Source organism: Pongo abelii, chromosome 8 (genome assembly GCF_028885655.2).
Source record: "Pongo abelii isolate AG06213 chromosome 8, NHGRI_mPonAbe1-v2.0_pri, whole genome shotgun sequence".
NCBI classification, from domain to species: domain Eukaryota; kingdom Metazoa; phylum Chordata; class Mammalia; order Primates; family Hominidae; genus Pongo; species Pongo abelii.
Genome location: NC_071993.2, coordinates 24,594,151 through 24,617,877, shown reverse-complemented (window position 1 = coordinate 24,617,877; position 23,727 = coordinate 24,594,151). Strand labels below are relative to the sequence as shown.

At 41.0% G+C, this 23,727-nt stretch overlaps 1 protein-coding gene across 17 annotated transcripts in view; it reads right to left on the bottom strand.

Annotated features, from left to right (window-relative positions):
• KIAA1217 (KIAA1217 ortholog) overlaps positions 1–23,727 on the bottom strand; it is a 380,568-nt gene that overhangs the window by 84,621 nt on the left and 272,220 nt on the right. For 2 of the 17 annotated variants that reach the window (XM_054522085.2, XM_024253409.3), the window contains exon 1: positions 14,377–14,729. The exons of 13 other annotated variants lie outside the window; for them this stretch is intronic. The gene's annotated coding sequence lies outside the window, so the exon portion shown is untranslated. Of the gene's footprint in view, positions 1–14,376; positions 14,730–23,727 lie in introns of those variants that run through there. 2 more of the 17 variants (XM_054522078.2, XM_063727516.1) reach the window with 1 other exon arrangement.

Below are 23,727 nucleotides of genomic sequence, written 5' to 3'. Positions count from 1 at the left end.
TCTTTAGCAAGCGCTGAGCTCACCCAAGAGAGGTGGAGTTCAATCTCCAAAGGCCCCAGAGTACCTGCTAATGAACCAGACAAGCCAATTTCCTAAACAATATCCTGGTGCCATCTAGGACCCAGTGGCTTCATCTCAGTGGAAGGCACATTCTCCAGAGAAGGGATCTTTCAGGCTAACTCACCACAAAGTTTGGTTCCGTATGAGTGTGTGCAACCACTAACACCCCCACGCTTTGGTTTGATTACTTCACCAGATCCTTCCCTGCCTCCTCTACCTTGGGACGTTACAGCCATTACTACGTTACTCTTCCCAGCAGCGTATAAAGTGTCCTACTCTTCATTTTCCCTCTTCCTTTCATTGACTAGGCCTAAAAGCAAAGTGGAAGCAATGTATTCTTTCTGAGTCAGTGTTAAGAATGGACATGCTAGGAAATATTCAGGATTACCTCAACAGGAAGTAATTTTTATGCTCTGGCAAGGCCAATAGTATTGTGACACATATTCATTCCTATTTTCCGTTTCATGTTCATTTCTTCATTGGCTTTAAAAAAATTACATTTGCTCAAAGAAAATCTAAACTGTGCCTATAGATATGAAGATGATATTAGGAAGGGAAGGGATTATTACGTTGAAAAAATTTCAAATTCATCTTGTTTGAATTGGTAAAATTGGGAAGATTGCCATTTGTAAGGTTTTAGTTAGCCTATTGTTTCATTTGATTGTAAGCGGAATGTCTCCCAGACATGAGACAGACAGACAGACTGCTGCCAAAATTATTTAATTCCCAGGAAAGAGATGGTCCAGTCAGCAGTTAGCTTATGGCTATATTTAAGATGAGCGTTATTTCTATAAATCTTTTGACACAGGAACTCTACTGAGCCCTCCAGTGGCCAGGTCTGGCTGACCAGTCCTGGGTCCAACAGTGATTAAAGATCTCAATCTGGAACAGAATAAAGAAGTAATGTTAAATAAATCATTTCACTTCCAAGCCACAATCAATAACTGTGCAGTGCTGTAGGATGGATAAAAGAAAAATGTCCTTCTCACTGACACTCAATCTTCTGCTGGGCTACTCCCATGTTCTCCAGGCCAAGGACAACCTCCTTTTGTACCAAAAATAGTTACAGTTTGTAAAATGATATCTTTTTTATACCACTTGCAACAGATGGTACAAATAATTCCTTCTCTTATCTACATCTCTGCACATCCACCCATTTCCTGGACGGACCTTGTTCTTTTACGCACAGCTCCCTTTTAATGTTTTCTAGATTGGATGCTAGTAAGTTATCTACGGCACCCAACTACAACTTTTTAGCACCTTAATGTTTCTCTTTATGACAGTTCTTGAAACTACTATTTAACTTGTCAGCCACATGTTGCCATATAGGATATATTGCTTTATTTGCTTGTGACACTTCATATTCTAACAAGAGATTTTAAATCCCCGTGCTCACCATACCCCACCCACAAACACTCCAATAATCACATAGCAGTTTGCAGTTTACAAAGAGCTCTCAATTGTGACATTTCATGGGCTCCAGGACCCAGTGAAAGACACAGGACAGGTGTCCTATGTCTTTTTGAATGGTTGGGTACCAGAAGTGCAGGGAATTAAGAACCTCGCCCAGCTTCCCATAGCTGCTAAGCAGTGAAGCAGCAAGAACCCTAGCTTCCTCGGTTGTTTGCGTGTGACCTGCTGTGCACTTCAGGACACTGCGAGCTATTCTGCAAAGAACGATGCTCCTCATGCCTGCCCATGCGTGATCACTGACGGATTCCTTATTCGATTTCTGGCCTTGGTGTGAAACATGAACAAGTCTGTCTGAGAAGCACCTCACTCCATTCACCGGTCCAGATTTTCACAGCAAGGGCAAAGAATCACTGGGGCATCTCACTGGGCTTCGGCTCTAATGACTTAGAGCCTCTCTTGACTTACAATTAGGTTTTATCTACTTGCCTCAAAATGAGTAAGTTATATATTAGTTATATTTAACTAATAGATATATCAGTATATATGCTTATATATATTATACTTATATATACCTATCTATATTATACATCATTTAGTACTATAGTGATATCACCATAAGTTATATATAAGTATACATATACATATATGTACACACAGACACATGCACAAAGTCATCATCAGTCACAGGTACCGGATTTACTTATGAAATAAAATATCTGAGCCTTAGCTGATTAAAATCCCTTACCATTATAAACCTAATTCTATTACGGGGTGACATTCCCAGGACCATGCCCCTCAGAGGTGCATGCACCGCCCACAGAGGCACAGGGTCTCCATCGCTGCACTCTATGCTCTTCTTTCTTTTCACTGGAGAAACTGACCAAATTGATTATATCGTGAGCAAAAATAGCTAGGTAGAGCATTATATAACCTTTGGATGATCACAACAACGTGAGAATTAAAATTTGTATATATTTTAGTTTGATGATATAACATGCCCAAATTTACACAATGAGGTGATGTTGATCTGTGTAGAATTTTATGCTGTACAGCTGGGTGCAGTAGCTCACACCTGTAATCCGAGCACTGTGGGAAGCTGAGGTGGGCGGATCACCTGAGGCCAGGAGTTTGAGACCAGCCTGGCCAACATGGTGAAACCCCATCTCTACTAAAAGTACAAAAACTAGCCAGGCATGGTAGCACACACCTGTAATCCCAGCTACCTGGGAGGCTGAGGCAGGAGAATTGCTTGAACCTGGGAGGTGGAGGCTGCAGTGAGCCAAGATTACGCCGCTGTACTCCAGCCTGGGCAACAGAGCAAGACTCTGTCTCCCCACCACCAAAAGAACCAAAACAAAACAAAAACAAAAACAAAAAAAGAATGTTATGTTCTACAACTGCAGTTTAAAGGATAGATATGAAAACAGCTAGGTAGAGTGTTATATAACTTTAGGATGATTACAGCATGAGAATTAAAATGTATATATATTTTAGTTTGATGATATGATATACCTAAACTTAAACACTGAATTGATGTTGATGTATGTAGAATTTCACACTATACAATTGCAGTGTAAAGGATAGATGGTTTTCAGAGCCCATGAGAGAAAATGGTGGTAAACACATTGGGGAATGGCAGATGTCAACTTGGAAACCATATGTCCATTTATTTGTGGTCTGTCAATGTCTTCTCACAATGGAGCTACTCAAATCCCAGGATGTCTGTTTCTGTAATAACTCCTTTCTCACGGCCTCATGTGGTCTCAGCTTCTTACTACCAATTGCTCCCTAGCAGGTTTAACCCCTTCAGGCCTGTCTCATGTCTGCCTTCACTGCTCCTCCTTCTTTGATCATAGCTTTTCTGAAACCAACTCTGTGGACCTGGGTTACCGTCTTAGCCCTTCTACAGGAAACACATTCCATTGCCTGCATTCTGCTGTGTTCATATTGATCTCAGTAGGATATGTGTAGGTTCTATTACCAAGCAAAAGAAAAAACATACAGCATAAGGTGAGCTGTGTCTGTGGAGCAAATTTTAAAGGGTATGTTATGGATGACTTCTGATGAAAGGTGTTTTAGTTGTGCCATTATTTTGATCCTCAGCCAAACAACATCAGCCCATGTGTCAAGAGAAGAAAGGATTGTCTGAGGGAATAGTCCCAGAGGGTAACACCAAAAGATAGTAATTCACAGATCAGCCAGGTTCAATTTTTCCTCAAAATAAACATGAAAAAAACAATGATGGGGACCCAGATTAAAACAGCCCTCATGCCAATTCTTCCTGGGTTCAGAGGAGCCGCCTGCTCCACTGTGAACGACTTCACTGTGAACTTTTATTCAAAAATAAAAGAAGTTCCATGGGTATCCAAAGTATACTGAGTGTGTGAGCTGGGGAAATTCTCGCGTGTAAGGCTAGGAATTGATGCCATTTGTTATACAATTTTATAGGCTTAGGAATGAAAATTTTGTACTTTCCCAGTTTTCATTAGTTATGAAAAAATCTGAGAGGTTCCAGGTTTATAAATTAAATGAGTATAGTTCTGAAAACCCATCTGCTTTCCTTGGGTTTAGTTGGAGTCTGTGGCAGAGAACACGAGAACGCCTGCTAGTTTTGGGGTCAGGCCAGTGGTTCTGAAAGCCCCCAGGTATGTTTCTCCGCAGTCGGCGCAGCAGGGTGATGGGGGAAGAACAACAAATGGGGAATCCCGGAACCAGCATTTTGGTCCACGTGTTAACATTGTTTTCTTTCTTTTCACTTTTTTTAGTTTTAAATAGACAGGGTCTCAATTCTGTTACTCAGGTTGTAGTGCAGTGGTATGATCATAGCTCACTGAAGCCTTGAACTCCTTGGTTCAAGTGATCCTCCCACCTCAGCCTCCTGAATAGGTAGGATTACAGGTGCACACTACCATGCCCAGCTAATTAAAAAAAATTTTTTTTTCTATAGAGCTGAGATCTCACTACATTGCCCAGGCTGGCCTCAAACTCCTTGCCTCAAGAAATCTTCCTGCCTAGGCCTCCCAGAGTGCTAGGATTACAAGTGTCAACCATCATGCCTGGCCAACATCCCTTTCTTTATCTGTAAATAAGAAATCTCATGTAGACTTTCTCTAAGGCTCATTCCAATGATGAGATTCTGTGGATCCATATATTTACTGAGTAGCTACCTATATACAAAGCCCAGGGTTAAGGCTGATGAGGGAAAAGGGATCTGTAAGACATGATTTCTACCTCTGAAGAACTTACATTCTAGTAGGAAAAACAAGGCACGTACATGAACATTAAAATATGACAAAGCAAGAATAACTTTGCCAAGTGTCAAATGAGTGCAACAGACAAATACTCTGGTAGTTCATAGAATAATGAGGTTCTTATGGTGGGGATGACTGAGGAACACTTTTCTGAAGAGGTGAGAGTGGGTTCATGAATGATGAGTAGAATTTCAGCAGGTAAGAAAGAGGTCCCTTTCTTAGGTATTCCAGGCAGGAACTAAGGCATGGTCAAGGACAAGGGGTGGGAAAGTCCAGGTGCCCTGGGGGAATGGCTAGACTATCGACCCAACCAGTGAGTTACTCTCGACAGTGGTTCTCCAACTCTCAGATGGTGGGCTTCAGAATCACCTGCAGAGTTTAGTAAATCAGATTACCAGGTCTAACATCCACTGTGTCTGATTCAGTAGGTCTCGGGTGGTGCCGAGGAATCTGTATTTCTAACAAGTCCCCAGGTGATACTGACCTGCTGGTCTAGGGAACACTCTTCGAGAACCACTGCTTTAGTGAGTAGAGGGACATGGTAATACAGGGTCACTGAATGTTCACATCACAATCTCCATTCTACTGTGAGCTTGGTTAAATCCTTTGGATAGCAATCATAATTATCTAGAATTTCTCTATTATAAATATTGTCAATTAAATCTGCCAAGAGAAGATGGAAATAGGGAAGAAAATGAATATTTTGGGTGACTTCCTATTTACCAATGCTTTCCAAAATTACCTCATTTAATTCTCATCTCATTCCCATTAGATACGTTATAATTCCCACTTCACAGATGAACAAACTGGGGCTCAGAGACTTCAAATATCTTATCTGAAGTCAGATAACAGGGCCAGGATCTATGAAGTGCTAGAATAATCTTGCATTCTAGTGTTAAGAAATCAGCGTGGAGGTCTGACCTTTGAATCCTCTTCAAAGGAGGGCAGCGGTTCAAGAACCTCTGAAAATGAGTGCTATTTCTGTCCCAGATCAGGTCCATCTGTATTGACTGTTCCAAGAGTCACAAGAGAAGGGTCAAATAGACCAAGCCATGATCACGTTATCTACAAATGTGGGGAGCAAAAAAAATCTTCTTCCAAGTAATGACTCTAGGGTACTCATGAGCCCCACAAGACTGCTCCATTTCAAAGGAATACCTTCGTGTTTTCAGTTCAAATAGCAAGTCAGTCAGCCAGCCAGGGAAATCTGAGATGGCTTGGAAATCTGAGATGGTCAGCAAAACCACTGCTTCTCCTTATTTGGATAAATAACAGCCTCAAAGACAACCAGTTTGGGAGCTGTACATGCCCTGAGGCCGGGCTTGGCAGGCATCTCTGCCCACGCCCTGCCATGCCTTTTGCTGCACCAACAGCTGAAGGAGTTTAGCCAACTATTGACCAATCCCTTCTTCCCCACCAGGTTCTGACACTGACAGAAGTCTCCTTTTCAGAGACACAATCTGCTTCCCTGTGTCCCAACAACAAACTGCCAGGTGGGCCTTTGAGTATCCCTACGTTTAAGTCAAGCCCTGTACTCCTGACACTGAGTAGCTCATGAGAAAGAACAGAAGCAAGTCAACAAGTCATGCTCCATATGATGAAATGCCTACAGAGAGTAAGGAGCTACACACTATCTAGTTGCTCTTCTTACCCGTTGCCTCCAGGAAGGAAATACTTCCTTGCCACACAGGAAGTAAGGCAAGTGAGGAAAATGCTTTGTAATCTATGGAGCACTTTTCAAAGTTCATGATTAGGGCCGAGCACAGTGGCTCTCACACCTATAAACCTAGCACTTTGGGAGGCCAAGGCGGGAGGATGGCTTGAAGCCAGGAGTTTGAGACCAGCCTGGGCAACACAGCAAGACCCTGTCTCTGCAAAATTAAAATTTAAAAAATGAGCCAGGCATGGTGATGCATGCCTGTACCCTGGCTACTCAAAGGCGGAGGTGGAAGGATGGCTTGAGCCGAGGAGTTCAAGGCTGCAGTGAGCTATGATTTTACCACTGCACTCCAGCCTGGGTGACAGAATACGATTCTGTTCCCCACCACCACCCTCCCCCCCCCACACACATACACACACACACACACACAAAACAAAAAACAAACAAAAAGTTCTTGATTAGCACCAAGAGCTTTCAAGTCACTTCAAAAAGAATCAAGCTGCAGGTTGAACCAAAGGTAGCTTATCTTCCCTCAATGCCCAACCCAACCTCACCAACTCTTTTCCTTTGCATTATCTTTATTTTTCTGAAAAGCAACGTTAGAGCAACATTTCTCCCAGAGAGGACAGGAAGATAAGTGACAATAAATAGAGGGGATTTCTTAAAATTAGGGCAGCAAGACACTGGTGCCATTTCGATGACCCTTCCTCCAACACACTGAAGTACACAAATTAGTTTCCAATTTTTTTTTTTTTTAATTAAAAAGGGTTTAATTGGCAGGGCACAGTGGCTCACACCTGTAATCCCAGCACTTCGGGAGGCCCAGGCAGGTGGATCATTTGAGGTTAGGAATTCAAGAGCAGCCTGGCCAACATGGTGAAACCCTGACTCTACTAAAAACACAAAAATTAGCTGGGTTTGGTGGCAGGTGCCTGTAATCCCAGCTACTCGGGAGGCTGAGGCAGGAGAATCACTTGAACCTGGGAGGCGGAGGTTGCAGTGAGCTGAGATCACACCATTGCACTCTAGCCTGGGCGACAGAGCGAGACTATGTCTCAAAAAAAAGGTTTAATCCTCCTCATCAATCAGTACTCCTCCACACCATCATCTCGAGGAAGGCAGTGGGGTGTGGTGGATCGAGCACTGGATTATGACTCAAAAGGCTTGATTTTTCCCTGCTGGGAATCTCTTCTTGGCTGTGGTCTCATAACTGTGACTGTAGTCCTGACACTGAACTCTGAGCCCCTGATTCAGCTGCTTAGTTGCTTCAGTAAAACCTTCTTGCGCGTTCTCTTCTGGTGCTGTGAATACCTAATGAGTTCCATCACTGTTGTGTCACTGAGCACGCATGATTATTAATATCATCAGCAAACATTCACGGGCCCACTCAGTGAGCTGTGAGGCAGAAGAAAATGAATAAAACGGAAAATACTCACTTGAATATATTCACAGGAGGATGAAACGAATGACACATTCGTTTTGGAGATACAAGAACTGGCAAAAAATGAGGACTCTGGATGCAGCCAATGTAAGAACATCATACTGTATTATATTTCAAAGACATCATATTTGAGAAAATGGTCCAGGCTGGACATGGTGGCTTACGCCTGTTGTCCCAGCACTTTGGGAGGCCGAGGCTGGTGGATCACTTGAGCTCGGGAGTTCGCAACAAGCCTGGGCAACATGGTGAAACCCTATCTCTACAAAAAATAGAAAAATTAGCCTGGTGGGGTGGCATACGCCTGTAGTCCCAGCAACTTGGAGGACTAAGGTGGGAGGATCTCTTGAGCCCGGGAGGTGGAGGTTGCAGTGAACCACTGCACCACTGCACTCCAGCCTGGGCAATAGAGGGAGACTCTTGTCTCAGAAAAAAAAAAAAGTACTTTTCCTCATTCCTATTCCCAAATTAATTGATCATTCTGAACCCAGATCAGGCTATATATAAAAGACTCCCAATTCATTTCATAGTGTTACAACAACAAATAGACTCAAATTGCAATTATCTTTAATCACTGTGAGATGGGTGATTACCCACATCTTGGCATTCGATCATTCTCTTTTCTTTCCCATCTTACCACCTGGGAGAACATCTCTTTTGTGAATGAAAAGAGCACCCGTGTCATTACTTGTCTGTGGCCAGAATGCAAGCTTTGGCTGGTGAAGAGGAAGCTGAACTAATTAGCTCAAGATATGTGTTTAGAGGCTCTCAGAATTTCAACTACATTATCCATTCTAGTCCTGTCCCACATTTATATTAAAAACAGGGAACTGGGTGCTTTAGCATGGTTCTTCATAGAAAAACATTTATCTTGTAATAATGCGCAAAATTAATTTTTGGCACAGCAAAGATTGGGAATTTAATGCAAATGTAGAGATGTTTTGTTATTGCACATATCTGCCAAGACAGCTTTGCACATATACTCACTGTATCTATATTTAAAATATAAAATTGTATTTGGGTAGTTTTTATATTAAGATACTCTATGTATATGAGTACATATCTGTCGATAGAAATTCTGTGCCAAAATTAAAAATATCAAAATTCCACATCTGACTCATTTTTTGTGCTCTAGTCTCAAAGTGATACTGAATAGAAACTTATTAGCATTTCAGTAAATTTCTTCAGATCATCGTTACGAATAATAAAAATACAGAAACATTTTAAAACAACATATTTCAGTCTTAAAATGGTCAGATTAACATAATTATAGCCCGAGGTTGCCAACAGTGCCACATTTCTCATTTTCATGAAAATGCAGAGGTTCTCTCTGATTGCAAGCTAATAGGCTCCTTGGTCTAAATATATACAGTAAAATCTGCAACAAATTTCTGAAGCATTAAGATCTGAACCCTGCAGATATCTGGTGAGTGAGTTGTGCTGCAGTGGAGCAGATTTTTTTTTTTTCCTTGCAGTTACACAGCTGCTAGAAAACATATTTTTAGATTTGCTTTTAAAGGCAAGCAAAAACGGTTTCCACTTGGTAGATTTCCATCCATGATGTATCCGTCATGATCCCTCAGTCCCTACTGCAAGGGGTCAACCATCTAGAAAATGTTCTATTCCGTGCCCTCCTTCCTTGCCAGTGACTGCAAGGACTGGCATAGATGCTCATTCTAGACGAAGCTATCAGATCCTGACCACCAATCCTATGCTTTAGAGGTGCTGCATTTCATGAAAATCACGCATCGAAGTTTAAGCACCCTACAGATCAGGCCCCTGCTATTTCTGAATTGCCCCATCATTGGCATTGGTATGATTCCTTATTGTTGTTTGTGTTTTTCTTTGGTAACTCTTCCCACTCTATCAAGGGTGCGTGAAAAGGAACAGGTTCAAAGAGTGAAATCAGAACAAGGCAAAACACGACTTTTGATGTCACAAGAAAAGAAGAAAAGGAAAGAAATCAAATACATGTGTCGATCAACTGAGTCAAACATATTTTCTGTTTCAGGAATATGGAGTGAGTTAGTGCTGCCTGCACAATGGAAAGAGGTCCTCTAGCTTAAATGAAAAGCTAGGTAGTCACACCTTTTATCTGGAGAGATCTTAAATAAATAAATCTGCTCAAAAAACTATTTAATGAGTAGTTTGTCTTTTCTGCCAAATAGTACCATGCTGATCATCTTGAGAACTCTTAGAGAAGAATTAGAATTCATTTGGACATCAAAATGGTTCTTTTTTGCCAATTGTATGCTTTTAAATCAAGTTTTACCCTGTCTCTTCCTTGAACCCTCAATTTGGGCTTCATCTTAAAGCCTTGGTTTTTATACTTCATACATACATTAACAAGATACTATCACCACTTTGGCTATATCTTTATATCAGCTGTCCTAGTACTCATTTAATAATTTTCTTTAAGTCAGTTTTAAATTGACTTTTTTTCTCCTTAGTTGTGACTAAGAATTATAGTTGTGACTTAAGGAGTTAATGAATATTAACTCTCAAGTTCTTTGTGCTACCAGTCTTTCCAACATTCATTCAAAACAACATCATATAATTATTACCATTTACAAACTGTTTTTCTAGTTGCCACCTAAAATCACTGGTTCCAAGCAATGAACAACTTTGAAAGTAATGTGAGGAGTCACACATTAACATTTCAAACAGCATAACTGCAGGAGCTATTTGCCACAGCGAAGAGGCTGTTTTTTAAAATAATGCCATAATACTGTACAACCTTGCTGAGCCAATATTGCTTTATTCAAAGTATCTCATAATTTGAAACAGCTGCTATTTTTCAGTTGACATGACGGCCTATTCTCCTTCCATAAAAAATACTGGATAATCTAAATCTGGTTAGTTTAAAATCCATTTATTTTTAGTCCAGGCTCATGCATTTCCAATTAATCAGCTCTGGCCTAACTACAGGATTTCTGGTTCTCTTTTAGTAAGATAATCCAGAAGAGAGAGAGAGTTGTCCTGCTTTCTAGAGGATTAGTGAAAGCTGGCTAGGCTCAGGTACCACAAAAGATGGCTAAGAGAAGTCAAATAGATAGTGTTTTTCTAAATCAATCAAGAAGACAAACCTCATAAGATCCAGAGGGGTGAGAACAAAAGCAGAGAACAGGCTGAAATGGCACTGCATAGAGACAAGGGTCTGGTCTTGGGAACGGTGACTTGAGATCCAGCCCTATTTTTGTCACTTCTTTATTTTGTGATCTCGACCATCTCACTCCAACCACGCTGGACCTCCTGGGTCTCAAGTTACAGGGCAATGGGTTACAAAAGATGATGTCTAAGACCTTTCTATTTCAAAAATCCTATGACTCCAATTAAGTCAGGCCCCTTTCTTTCTTTTTTTCATTTTTAAGTTTTGTGCCAACAGAATAGGTGTATATATTTATGGGTTACATGAGATAGTTTGATACAGCATGCAATGTGTAATAATTGCATCAGAGTAAATGGGGTGTCTGTCACCTCAAGCATCTATCCTTTGTGTTACAAACATTCCAGCTATACTCTTTTAGTTATTTTAAAATGTACAATTAAATTATTTTTGACTATAGACATTCTGTTGTGCTAGCAAATACTAGGTCTCATTCATTCTTTTTTTTTTTTTTTTTTTTTTTTTTTGAGACAGTCTTGCTTTGTCACTCAGGCTGGAGTGCAGTGGCGCGATCTCGGCTCACTGCAAGCTCAAACTCCGAGGTTCACCCCATTCTCCTGCCTCAGCCTCCCGAGTAGCTGGGACTACAGGCACCCGCCACCACGCCTGGCTAATTTTTTTTTTTTTTTTTTTTGTATTTTTAGTAGCGACGGGGTTTCACTGTGTTAGCCAGGATGGTCTTGATCTCCTGACCTCATGATCCGCCGCCTCAGCCTCCCAAAGTGCTGGAAATACAGGCGTGAGCCACCGTGCCCGACCATCTCATTCATTCCTTCTAAATGATTTTTCTGTACCCATTAACCGTCTTTTAAAAAATTATTATTAGTTTCAGGGCCGTTTCTTGAGGGAGCACCGGTGGTGCAGGTCAGGTTTGTCTTCTCTATTACAAGTCTGCAGTAGCCAGCTCCAGTTCCTCAAAAGCGGACAGAGTATCTATGACTTCTGCAAACCACATGCAAGCAGAGATCACCTGCTCCACAAGAAAAACTAGGACAGAAGAAAATGTGTTACCAGTAGGCAAAATGTATCTTAAAAACATTTTTTTCTTTTTAAAAGATTAACGTGTTCTTCTCCCTACTCCCAAATTTATATAAAAGTAACACATGCTCATTTGAGAAATGTTAGAAACAGCATCAAGAGAAAAATGGTCCTCTGGAAGCCCTCTATGGGGTAGGGTCTGGGACCCAGGGAGCCTAGGCTGATGTGGTAGAGAACAGCCTAGTATGGTCTGGGATGCCTTGCTGGGCACCCACAAAGAACACAGAAAAGCGAAACCTCAGCAAGTGAACAATATGCAGGTACAAGGGATGAAACTTGAAAATGCAAGGACATATGTCCCCAGTCGAAAGGAATTTCCACCAACACCTATACTTATAAGAGCAAAGGAAAGGGAGGTGGTTTGGATATCAAAGGGCAGAGGGATGTGGCAAAAACCTCTCATGTGCACTCCAGCCAGCCCCGGCTCAGAACTCTTCGGGAGCTAACCCTAGGACCTGCTGGGGAGAAGCAAGATTCTGCTCCAATCAACTTTGAGTTGTGTTGGTTGTGTAGCCAATCCTGGATTTTATGCTGAACTGGGGCTGGAAGCCTTGATCCTGAAGCCTGTGTTGTGAGCAGCTGCATCCCCTGTTGATGCTGTTAGCAGTAATTACTTTGCATCACAAATCACCAGGATATTTTTGCTGCTGTGTTGATGTCTCAATCTTCAGAAGGAGGTGGGAAGAGCACTGTTGAAGGTGAAGTTCGGGCTCTCAGGCAACTGAGCCAGCTGCCCTAACTTCAGAACCCTCCACCTTCAGCCTTAACATTCTTCCTGTCCCCCTCCTGAAAGCTCTGCCAGCAGAAGGGCAGTGGGCAGGCACAGTTAGCCAGTCTCCATTCAAAGATACTTTCTCACTCCCAAATCAAGCTCACAAACAAGCTCCCTGCTCTGTCCTATGGAAACATTTTTTATGAGCAACACAGCACATGAAGCAAAGAAGAGAGCAGGAAAGGTCTGTGTAGTAAAGAGGAAAGAGTCGTTTATCCAAAGTGCTTTTCTCTATCTCTACACTATCTGATGTTCACTGTTTTCATTATGCTCTGAGTAAGTTGTAACCAGGTCCCTGGATAAGCAACCAGTGTGATACTAGGTTTTGGATGCTACAGATCTAAAATAAAATAAAATTCAAGAAAAGTACAAAATAGTTTACCCTGAAGCCACGTAAACATTACTTATATATTATTACTATTTTCAAGATAAGTCATCTATATTTGATTACAGACCTGAAGCTCTCAGCTACTATTGAGGCTGTGCTGTCCAGGACTTAAAAACAAGGAAGACAGTCAGCCTGGATTTAAATCCCAGCTCTGTTACTTACAAGTGTGTGATCTTGATCTTGTTCCTCTCTGAGCCTTGGTTTTCCAAACTTAAAATGGGTGTAACAGTACCTATTCCATAGGGTTATCATGATGACTAAATAAAATAATAGATATTATGCAAACCACATTGGATAACAACTTCTCAGGTATATTAACTCATCTATAAACTAGGATAAAGATACCCACAGAAATATGAACAAGCAAATTCATGAACACATGTACTTTTGAAAGGAAACAGACTGATTTAAAAGGACATTGCTCTTATTAAATTCCTTTAAAGGAAATCAATGCAAAAATATTGCGAGTGAATTACTGCAAGAGTTGACAGAATAGTTATCTCAAGTAAACAAGATTTCTGTCAAAGACTTTTTCAGGCAATCACTAAACCTGCTATAAGAGATTTGTTATATCAAGCTTGTCATTTAAAACTGTAGAATTTTTTAATGTGATTTCATACAGATTAAACTGCTATTTCTTTAAAATTTTTTCAAGACCAGGATAAAGGCTATTTTTATTTTAAAATTTAAAGTGATTTTCGCAAGAACAAAACACCAAATAGTTTTTCCCTGGAATGTTAAAGGACACATATGAATTTCCCTCCTCGTTTGTGCCATGCCTTCAAATTATTGACTTTGCCTCAGACACCAAATGTAAGTCAACATCTTCAGGAAAACACTGAAAATTGTCACAGAGCACATAAATCAACAAGCCCTGTAAAAGCAAACTATGTTGGCACTTTAAATCCCTTTCCAAATTATAAGGTTAGCCAGAAACTAGACCACAAGATTTATAGATTGAAGACCAGCCTAGTTTAATTTAAGTGGATTTCAAAAAAACCAGAATAATGTCAATAACAAAGAGAGGTTTTCTTCTAGGCAGTGTGCAAGAAGTTAAAATAAAACCTAAAATTGCAATCCCCTATTGCATTGAACTTGAATACAGAAGACAAGTTAATGAAAGATAAACATGCCAGAGCATGAAAAAAGATTCTAAAGATTATATCTTATCATAAAGGCACAGTTCTTACCTTACATTTTCCGTGAGCCTTTCTTTTCTAGAAGAAACTTTCTAGACTTGCAGAGACCTCGAAACCACCCCTCTCTCCAATGCTTTCAGCTTTGCCCGTCTTCATAGTGACTAAATGCAAGCCTTGGGTTTTTTACAGAAGGAAGCTTTTAGTCAAAATATGTGGTTTTAAAGGAGCAGTATCCACTCTTGTTAAAACTATTTCACGGACATTCAGAGGTTTTGTTTCTACTCTATGAAAGTTAATTCTGAGTGGGAAGGCATTTTTCCTGTCCCGGAAATCAGCATAACTAAAACCAATGCTGAACTAACGAGAAATGTTTCTTCCATGTGTTCTGTCTGGCAGAAACTGCAAGCCATATCAAGGAAACACGTGATGTTTATAAATACAATATGGCTCATGTTGTCATAACCTCTCAATGACAAAAAATAAAAAAAAAAATAGTATAAGGAAAAGCAAGCAGCCACGCAGCAGGAAAGATGAGATTTGTATCACTTGGAAGTTGCATATCAGATGTGCATATATTACCTTTTCTTGCTTCTAAAAAATGAGACTTTATAACTGGAAGCAGAGAAGGAATAAGAAAATATCTCTCATGTTCTGGATAGCCACTGTATTCAAATGTGTTTGCCTAGCTAATCATTTCCGTAAGAGTCCTTCCTTATCAATCATAACAGAAACATCTTTTCGCCTCCCAGAAAAGCACAATATAAAAAAGATATCATTATGTATATCACTCATAAATGAGTTCCATAGCATTAACTCCAGCAAATTATAGAACACAGGGAAGGATTTCATGAGCCTGAACTTATGTGAAAAATATAGATGTCTGTATCATTATTGATTATTGAGTTAATTGATTATTGTCTGTATCATTATTGCTTTTTGCCAATATATCTTCAGGATCTTGCATGAGAGCTGAGACCAGAGGAAGGATCTGACTCACTATGGCTGATTGAGTGAATCAGTAAACGCTTACAGTAATGAAGTTAGGTTAACTGTTCTAAAATCATCACCCTCACGTTATAAGTTTAGAGCTATTTGAAATACTGACTATCAACTCAATCTAAAAGCAAGGGGCCAGGCACAGTGGCTCATGCCTGTAATCCCAGCACTTTGGAAGGTATAGAGGGAGGATCCCTGGAGCCTGGGAGGATCCCTGGAGCCTAGGAATTCAAAGCCAGCCTGGGCAACATAGGGAGACTGTGTCTCTACAAAGAATTCAGAAAATTAGCTAAGTATTGTGGTGTGTGCCTGTAGTTCCAGCTAATCAGGAGGCTGAGGCAGAGGATCACTTGAGCCAGGGAGGCTGAGGCTGCAGTGAGCCATGATTGTGCCACTGCATTCCAACCTGGGTGACAGAGCAAGACCCTGCCTTCAAAATAAAATAAAAATAAAGCAAAATAAAAGCAAGATTTGTCCTAGTGAATTATAAACACAGCAAAATCAGATCTATCTTATTTAGATTTGTTATCTAGGGATTTAGTTTACGTTCTACCACAGGGGAGTTCAACTCCTGAAAACTCCAGCCCCCCACACAAAAAAGAAGGTTAGATAAGTGTGTATTTCTGATGAACACTTATTTTAATCGGACAAAGCAAATTTTTTCTTTATTGTTATTCTTAAACTTCAGGGTTATTAACTTCTTTTTTTTTTTGAGGTGGAGTCTCACTCTGTCACCAGGCTGGAGTACAGTGGTATGATCTTGGCTCACTGCAATCTCTGCCTCCTGGGTTCAAGTGATTCTTCTGCCTCAGCCTCCCCAGTAGCTGGGACTACAGGCACATGCCACCACACCCAGCTAATTTTTGTATTTTTAGTAGAGATGGGGTTTCACCATCTTGGCCAGGATGGTCTTGATCTTTTGTCCTTGTGATCTGCCCGCCTCAGCCTCCCAAAGTGCTGGGATTACAGGTGTGAGCCACCACGCTCAGCCCAGGGTTATTAACTTCTATCAAATTATACTGATAGACTGAGGAAAGGCAGACATTCTTATTTCTCATTTGGGTCAGTGGCCAACAGTGGGATACATTAGGTAATGTGCTATAAGCCTCAAAAACGTACCTTTACAAATCACTGTATTGCTCTTAGTAGATAAGGCACTAACTAACTGAAAGTTGGTGATAGAAAAGGGCTGAAGTAAGTATCTTTTTCTATCCAGGTATTTAATGAGAATCTACTCAGGGCAGGGCATTGTCCGAGAGAGCCACGGGGAGCGTGAAGATGAATGAAATGGAGACCCTGTCCCCGAGAAGCTTAGAGCTGAAAGACACTTAAGACGCGTGGACAGAAAACCGAACACCGCATGTTCTCACTCATAGGTGAGAATTGAACAATGAGAACACTTGGACACAGGGTGGGGAACATCACACACCGGGGCCTGTCGTGGGGCGGGAGGAGGGGGGAGGGATAGCATTAGGAGATATACCTGATGTAATGACGAGTTAACAGGTGCAGCACACCAACAAGGCACATGTATACATATGTAACACATTGTGCACATGTACCCCAGAACTTAAAGTATAAAATAAATAGATAAATAAATAAATAAATAAATATATAAATCATTCATTAAAAAAAGAATAAAATGGTGAAAGGAAAAGAAAAAGATGCGTGCATCAATAACTCAGTGCAGGCAGGAAAAGGGGAGTGCACAAAGGAAAAGGGGAGAGCAGGGCAGGGAGGTGAAGTTCTAAGGAAGTTTCGAGAAGGGACAGTGAGTGGTGAGGTTTGGAAAGAGAAGAGTGAGAGAGGCTTGATGAGGAGAGTGGCTTCTGGGTTAGGTCTTCAGAAATGAGCAGCCCATGGACATGTGGCGATGACTCATGGACACGCTGATGAAGACAGTGGTGGGAAAGGACGGATGGTAGTGACCACAGACATGCTTACAAAGGCCAATTCTAGAGTTGGCCTGCCTGGCTCTAAATTCAGCTCCACTTCTCTTTAGCTGGGTAGCTTTGAGCAAGCACACTGACCTCTCTTAAGCCTCAGCTTCCACTTCTGAAGCAGGAAGATAATAAGAACTCCTCTCACATTGTATAGCTGTGAAAATCAAATGGCGGTAAATACAAGCAAATTGCTCAGTATGGTGACTGGCACAGAGTAAGCACATCAGGAATGTTAGTTATTGATACCATTGTCATTGCATGAGTGAAGGGGATATTACAGGTGGGTCAAGAACAATCTCTAAATGGATAATCAGCTAGGAGGGTTTTCTGAAACTTCCATTTCTGTGGGATTCTTTTGTTACTGTGGGATGACTTGATGCTCCCTGAATCACAAACCCTTCTTCTCAACCAGAACACTGCCCTGTGAGAAAAAGTGCTCTGAGTTCGGTGGCCACTGCAGACACACATACTAAATGGGCAAATCACTCTTTTTCTTTTCTTTTCTTTTCTTTTTAATGGATATATTTTTAGTGTGCTCAGAAGAGAAGAGAATGAAGCAAAATTAAATATAAAAAGATACCATGAAATAGATGTATAATGAAATTAAGCAACCTACTCATCTGATAAAGGGCTAATATCCAGAATCTACAATGAACTCAAACAAATTTACAAGGAAAAAACAAACAACCCCATCAAAAAGTAGGCGAAGGATATGAACAGACACTTCTCAAAAGAAGATATTTATGCAGCCAAAAAACACATGAAAAAATGCTCATCATCACTGGCCATCAGAGAAATGCAAATCAAAACCACAATGAGATACCATCTCACATCAGTTAGAATGGCGATCATTAAAAAGTCAGGAAACAACAGGCGCTGGAAAGGATGTGAAGAAATAGGAACACTTTTACACTGTTGGTGGGACTGTAAACTAGTTCAACCATTGTGGAAGTCGGTGTGGCAATTCCTCAGGGATCTAGAACTAGAAATACCATTTGACCCAGCCATCCCATTACTGGGTATATACCCGAAGGATTATAAATCATGCTGCCATAAAGACACATGCACACGTATGTTTACTGCGGCACTATTCACAATAGCAAAGACTTGGAACCAACCCAAATGTCCAACAATGATGGACTGGATTAAGAAAATGTGGCACATATACACCATGGAATACTATGCAGCCATAAAAAATGATGAGTTCATGTCCTTTGTAGGGACATGGATGAAGCTGGAAACCATCATTCTCAGCAAACTATCGCAAGGACAAAAAACCAAACACCACATATTCTCACTCATAGGTGGGAATTGAACAATGAGAACACATGGACACAGGAAGGGGAACATCACACACCAGGGACTGTTGTGGGGGGAGGGGGGAGGGATAGCATTAGGAGATATACCTAATGCTAAATGATGAATTTATGGGTGCAGCACACCAGCATGGCACATGTATACACATGTAACAAACCTGCACGTTGTGCACATGCACCCTAAAACTTAAAGTATAATAATAATAAAAAAATGAAACAAATGTTTAATAAAGGATATTTTGTGTGTTCTAAAGTCTTAGTAGGAACATCATTTCAAAATTGCAAAACTTAAATGGAAATATCAAGGAAGGGAGGCTGTGGGCTATGTATAAAGAAGTAGAAAGAAGTTCAAATCCAGCATCTGACATTGATCAGATGTGTGAGCTTGGGAAGGACTTCTTTGGCTTCAGTTTTATCACCTGTGAAAATGAAGTCAGTATACCCACTTTGCCAGAGTTACTGACTAATTTAAATAATATGTAAAGTACTTAACACACTGCCTACTCTGCAGACACAAAAAGGTTTGCTATCTTCTATCTAGAACAATGATGGTAGAGAATGAATACTATTTATATCCTGATAGATTGCACCAAGAAATTAATAGGGTTCCTATACATTTTTACAGTTTTACAGAAAAAAGAAGTCAAAGTAGAATGTGCAACAAAAGGAAGATGAAAGTAGGAAAATTAAAAAGAGAGTCCAGGAATGAAGCCAACACACAAAACACACGCCACAAATGCCTGTACCCTTGCTGTGGGTGGGCCACAAATTTAATTCTAAGCTTTAGAGTAGCAACACAAAGAGGGAAAATGATCACTTACAAGACTCAAAGTGTCCATATGATAAAAATAAACCAGGAGAAGCACAACTATTTCTGGTGACGAGAACAGAGAGACATTTTTACAGTGGGTCCTCATTAATGATAGAAAATGAATAATATGGCATTTGTAGGACCATCAGTAGGACACTCAGCGCATCCTGTTTAACAAGTGTATTTACTCTGCACTCACCAGGGGTTAAGATGACATGACTGGTTTTTGGATGGATGTGAAGATGACCCATCACATAATATGGCTTGTGGCTTTGAAGAGTGTACAGTCTTTTGCATGAGATGAACACACAGCTAAATGATTATAACACAATGCGAACGTGCAACAGGCCCCCAAAAGGGAAAGATGAATTCTGACAGAGCATTAGCGAAAGCTTCCTGGAGTAGGAAGTCTTTTATTTGGGCTCTAAAAACAACTTATTATTATTTTGTAAAAGATTTTATTATGGGCTGGGCATGGTGGCTCACGCCCATAAATCCAGCACTTTAGGAGGCCAAGGCGGGTGGATCACCTGAGGTCAGGAGTTCGAGACTAGCCTGGCCAACATGGTGAAACCCCATGTAAAAAATACAAAAATGTGCCAAGAGTGGTGGTGTGCACCTGTAGTCCCAGCTACTCGAGAGGCTAAGGGAGGAGAATTGCTTGAACACGGGAGGCAGAGGTTGCAGTGAGCTGAGATCACACCACTGCACTCCAGCCTGGTGACGGAGCGAGACTCTGTCTCAAAAAAAAAAAAAAAAAAAAAAAAAAAAAAGAAAACAAACAGATTTTATTATGAAAATTTTCAAACACAAAAAAGTAGACAAAACAATAAAAGCTACCCCCAACATCCAGCTTTGACATTTTTCAACATTTTACCAATTTTGTTTCATCTACTTCCACCTTTTTTTTTTCTTGGTTTCCTGCAGTATTTTAAAGCAAGTCCCATTTTTCATGTCATTTAACCTGTAAATACTTTGGTATGTTACATCTTTTAAAACATAACCACTAACCTATTATTATGCCTAACAGAATTACCAGCTATCCCTTAGTATCTCCTGATTCCTAACACATGTTCAAATTTCCCAAATAGTTTTAAAGATGTCTTTTAGAGTTGCTTTGTTCTTCTCAAAATCTGAAGATGGTGCACAGGCCACATTTTGTTATTATGGTACAGAAGGCCCCCAAGAAACTTAACTGCGCTCCCTCCCACAATTTTTTTTCATGCCAGCAATTTGCTGAAGGAATTAGACAATTGTCCTGGAATATGTTAGATGAGTAGAATTTTGAAAGGTAGGTAGATATGTAGAGAGGGAGAGTGAATTTGAGACACTTGGAAAAAGAGAACAGGAGAATGAGATGTGGGAAGTAAGAACGGTTAGGTGATTCAGTAGAGAGATAATGAAGACTATAATTTCAGCAGCCACGGTGCCTGGGTTTAAATCTCTGTTCTGCTACTCTCTGGCTGTGTGGCCTTGGGGCAATCTCTTAACATAAGGAGCTGTCTCATCATCTGTAAATAGGGGGGCTTATACCAAGACCTGCCTCAAAAGTTTATCTTGAGGATTAAATAATTAAAACTACTGGCGAGGCGTGGTGGCCCACGTCTGTAATCCCAGCGCTTTGGGAGGCCAAGGCAGGTGGATCACCTGAGGTCAGGAGTTTGAGACTAGCCTGGCCAACATGGCAAAATCCCGTTTCTACTAAAAATACAAAAATTAGCCAGGCATAGTGGCGCATGCCTGTAATCCCAGCTACTCAGTAGGCTGAGGTGGGAGAATAGCTTGAACCTGGGAGGCAGAGGTTGCAATGAGCCAAGATCGCAGCACTGCACTCCAGCCTGGATGGCACAGCGAGACTCCCTCTCAAAGGAAAAAAAAAAAAAAAAAAAAAAATTCCCACAAAAGTGCTCAATAAATGCTCAAATAAGTTAGCTATTGTAAGAATACTGGTATAGGCAGTGGCAAAAGGGTCATCTGTTAGAGGCCTTGCAGAGTGGAGTGGATGAGCTCTGGTGACCAGCTGGATGCATGGAAGAGTAAAGGTCAGGCAAGAGAAGAATCATTGATAACTCAATGTTTTACATCCCTCCTCCCACATTCCCCAAAATATGCATGCATACACACACAGGCACACATGCATGTGCACACACATACACACACACCCTATCATAGCCCCTCCATTCTTCAAAAGGTAATCAAGAAGGATAAAGACTTGAGTGGAAAAAAGATTAGGAATTTTTTCTTCAACAGAATGCATTGGAAACCATGGAAATAATCTCCATATGAAGACACTTAGAAGCTGAACATTTGGGTCTTGAATTCTAGAGATGGCAGAGCTAGGGATATGGCTTCAAGGGTCAACCACATTGTTGTAATAGTCAAACAAGTGGTAAGATAAGAATCACAAGTGCAAAGGTTCAGATAAAAAAGAGTAAATTTAAAAAAACAAAACAAATAAACTCCAAACTAGAGAAGCCTGCTTAAACACGGGCAAGAGGAAGAAGAGTTAGGGAATGAAGGAGGCTGAGGTGTCTGTGAATGCAGACAAGGAATTTAGACACAGCAGTGCCACGGAGACCAGTGATTTATGAGGAGACCATTCACTGGTGTCAAATACAAAGATCAGTAGAAGAGGAGTGGGAGGCAGCAATTACCTTGGGTATTAGGGAATAATTTAAGAGGTAGGGCCAATCTGGTAATTATCTATATACAAGTAAAAATCAAAGACATGCAAGAGAAATTAAAGGAAGCAGAGAAGAGGGAGAGTATTAAATGATGAGAGCAGAGAGTCTTGGGAAGTTGTCTTAAAGCACACAAGAAGGTGGAGAAGCCCCCACACTATGAAAAAGCCACCACGTTTGGTGACTAGCAAGTCACCCTCAAAGCAGAATTGTCCAGTTCCTTCAACAAACTGCTGGTATGGAAAAACGTGTACTTTTTGAGAGTCATGGAATGGAATGGTTCCATCTTCAAGTTGTACATTTGTGAATTTAAAACCCTGTGAGTACATATATACATTTTGCAAAAGGGCCTGTTCCATATGGTGAGCTCAGTCCCTTGGGAACTGAATTATCAAGGCTCCTATCTGATGTAAGGAAACAAAAGCCATGCAACTAAATTAGATCAGGGCGGTGGGTAGAGAAACAGGAGCCAGGTGTGCTGAGTTCCAGCTGAGAACCACAAGTCTCCTTAGACAGACTAGCCTCAAAAATGCTCAGCTAGATGCTAGATGAAAATCTAGATACATGTTTTCCCCACCAAGCATGCATTCCACGCACACTCTGAGGCCTAGTCTAGCACGCTTCCTGAGTAATACATTTCCAATCAGAAAACCGCTCTGGGAAGACTGTTTTAGATGGAGAGTTTTACGTTTTCTTTTCTTTCAAAGGCAAGATATTACATTCATTGTTTAAGGAAAGTCTCAGAAGCCCCTGAGGAGCTCTGGTGTGACTTTTGTTGCCCCTCTGCTTATTCCAACCGAAGTTTTTCATGACATGCATGTTTATTGGTCATAAGCAGGCCGCTGGGAGGTCTGTGCCAGGCTGTCTCTGGAGGCTGGGGAGTGAGGTCTAATGACATCAGGGGCAGGACTGCAGTGACTAACTCATGTGAGTAGTTAGCTTCGAACATGGCCACGCTCATATTGCAAACATAAGGGAGGACGGAGTTCCCTAACCCCACCCTGCAGCGTGGTTTAGTCTACAACAATTGATGCTTGCTCTGTTCTCTGTTTCTGTTCTCCACCATGGGCAGTGGGTTGTGCAGCTGGGCTCCAGAGGCATGGTTCAACAAAACTTCCTGCCCTTTAATGGCAATGCAGCCACATTTATCAAGAAAGGAAAAAGAATTCCAACCTGCAGAGCCAAAAGGTGAGGGCAGCTGAATTCTATGCCTTTTAGTGTCTGCAATCTGTGAACAGGAACCAAGTTGCAAACCGCAGGCACTATCACACCTAGCTGGCTTTGAAACCGCTTTCTATTTCTCATTTCTAAATAATCTGCATTGAAACACAAAAGCTTTTCTGCTGGTTAGATGGTGAACATTTACTGTCCCTTCATTTGGGGACAACGATTGAGTTTCTGACACACACAAAATGAGGGCTTAAAGTAGGCTCTGGGTAACCCAGAAAAAGCAATCAGCAGGGTTTCATCTTCAAGTAAGAACAGAACCACTCTGCAGAAACCCACAGCACATGTTCTGCATATCCTGATCAGCTTTGTTCATACGGTCAATATTCGATTCTCTCAGTCTTCACTGCTAGTACCAGAGCTGCTGGAGGGTTAAAACAGGTGTCTTTCCAGCCACAAACAAGATTCTCAGAGGCGATTCTGGGGCA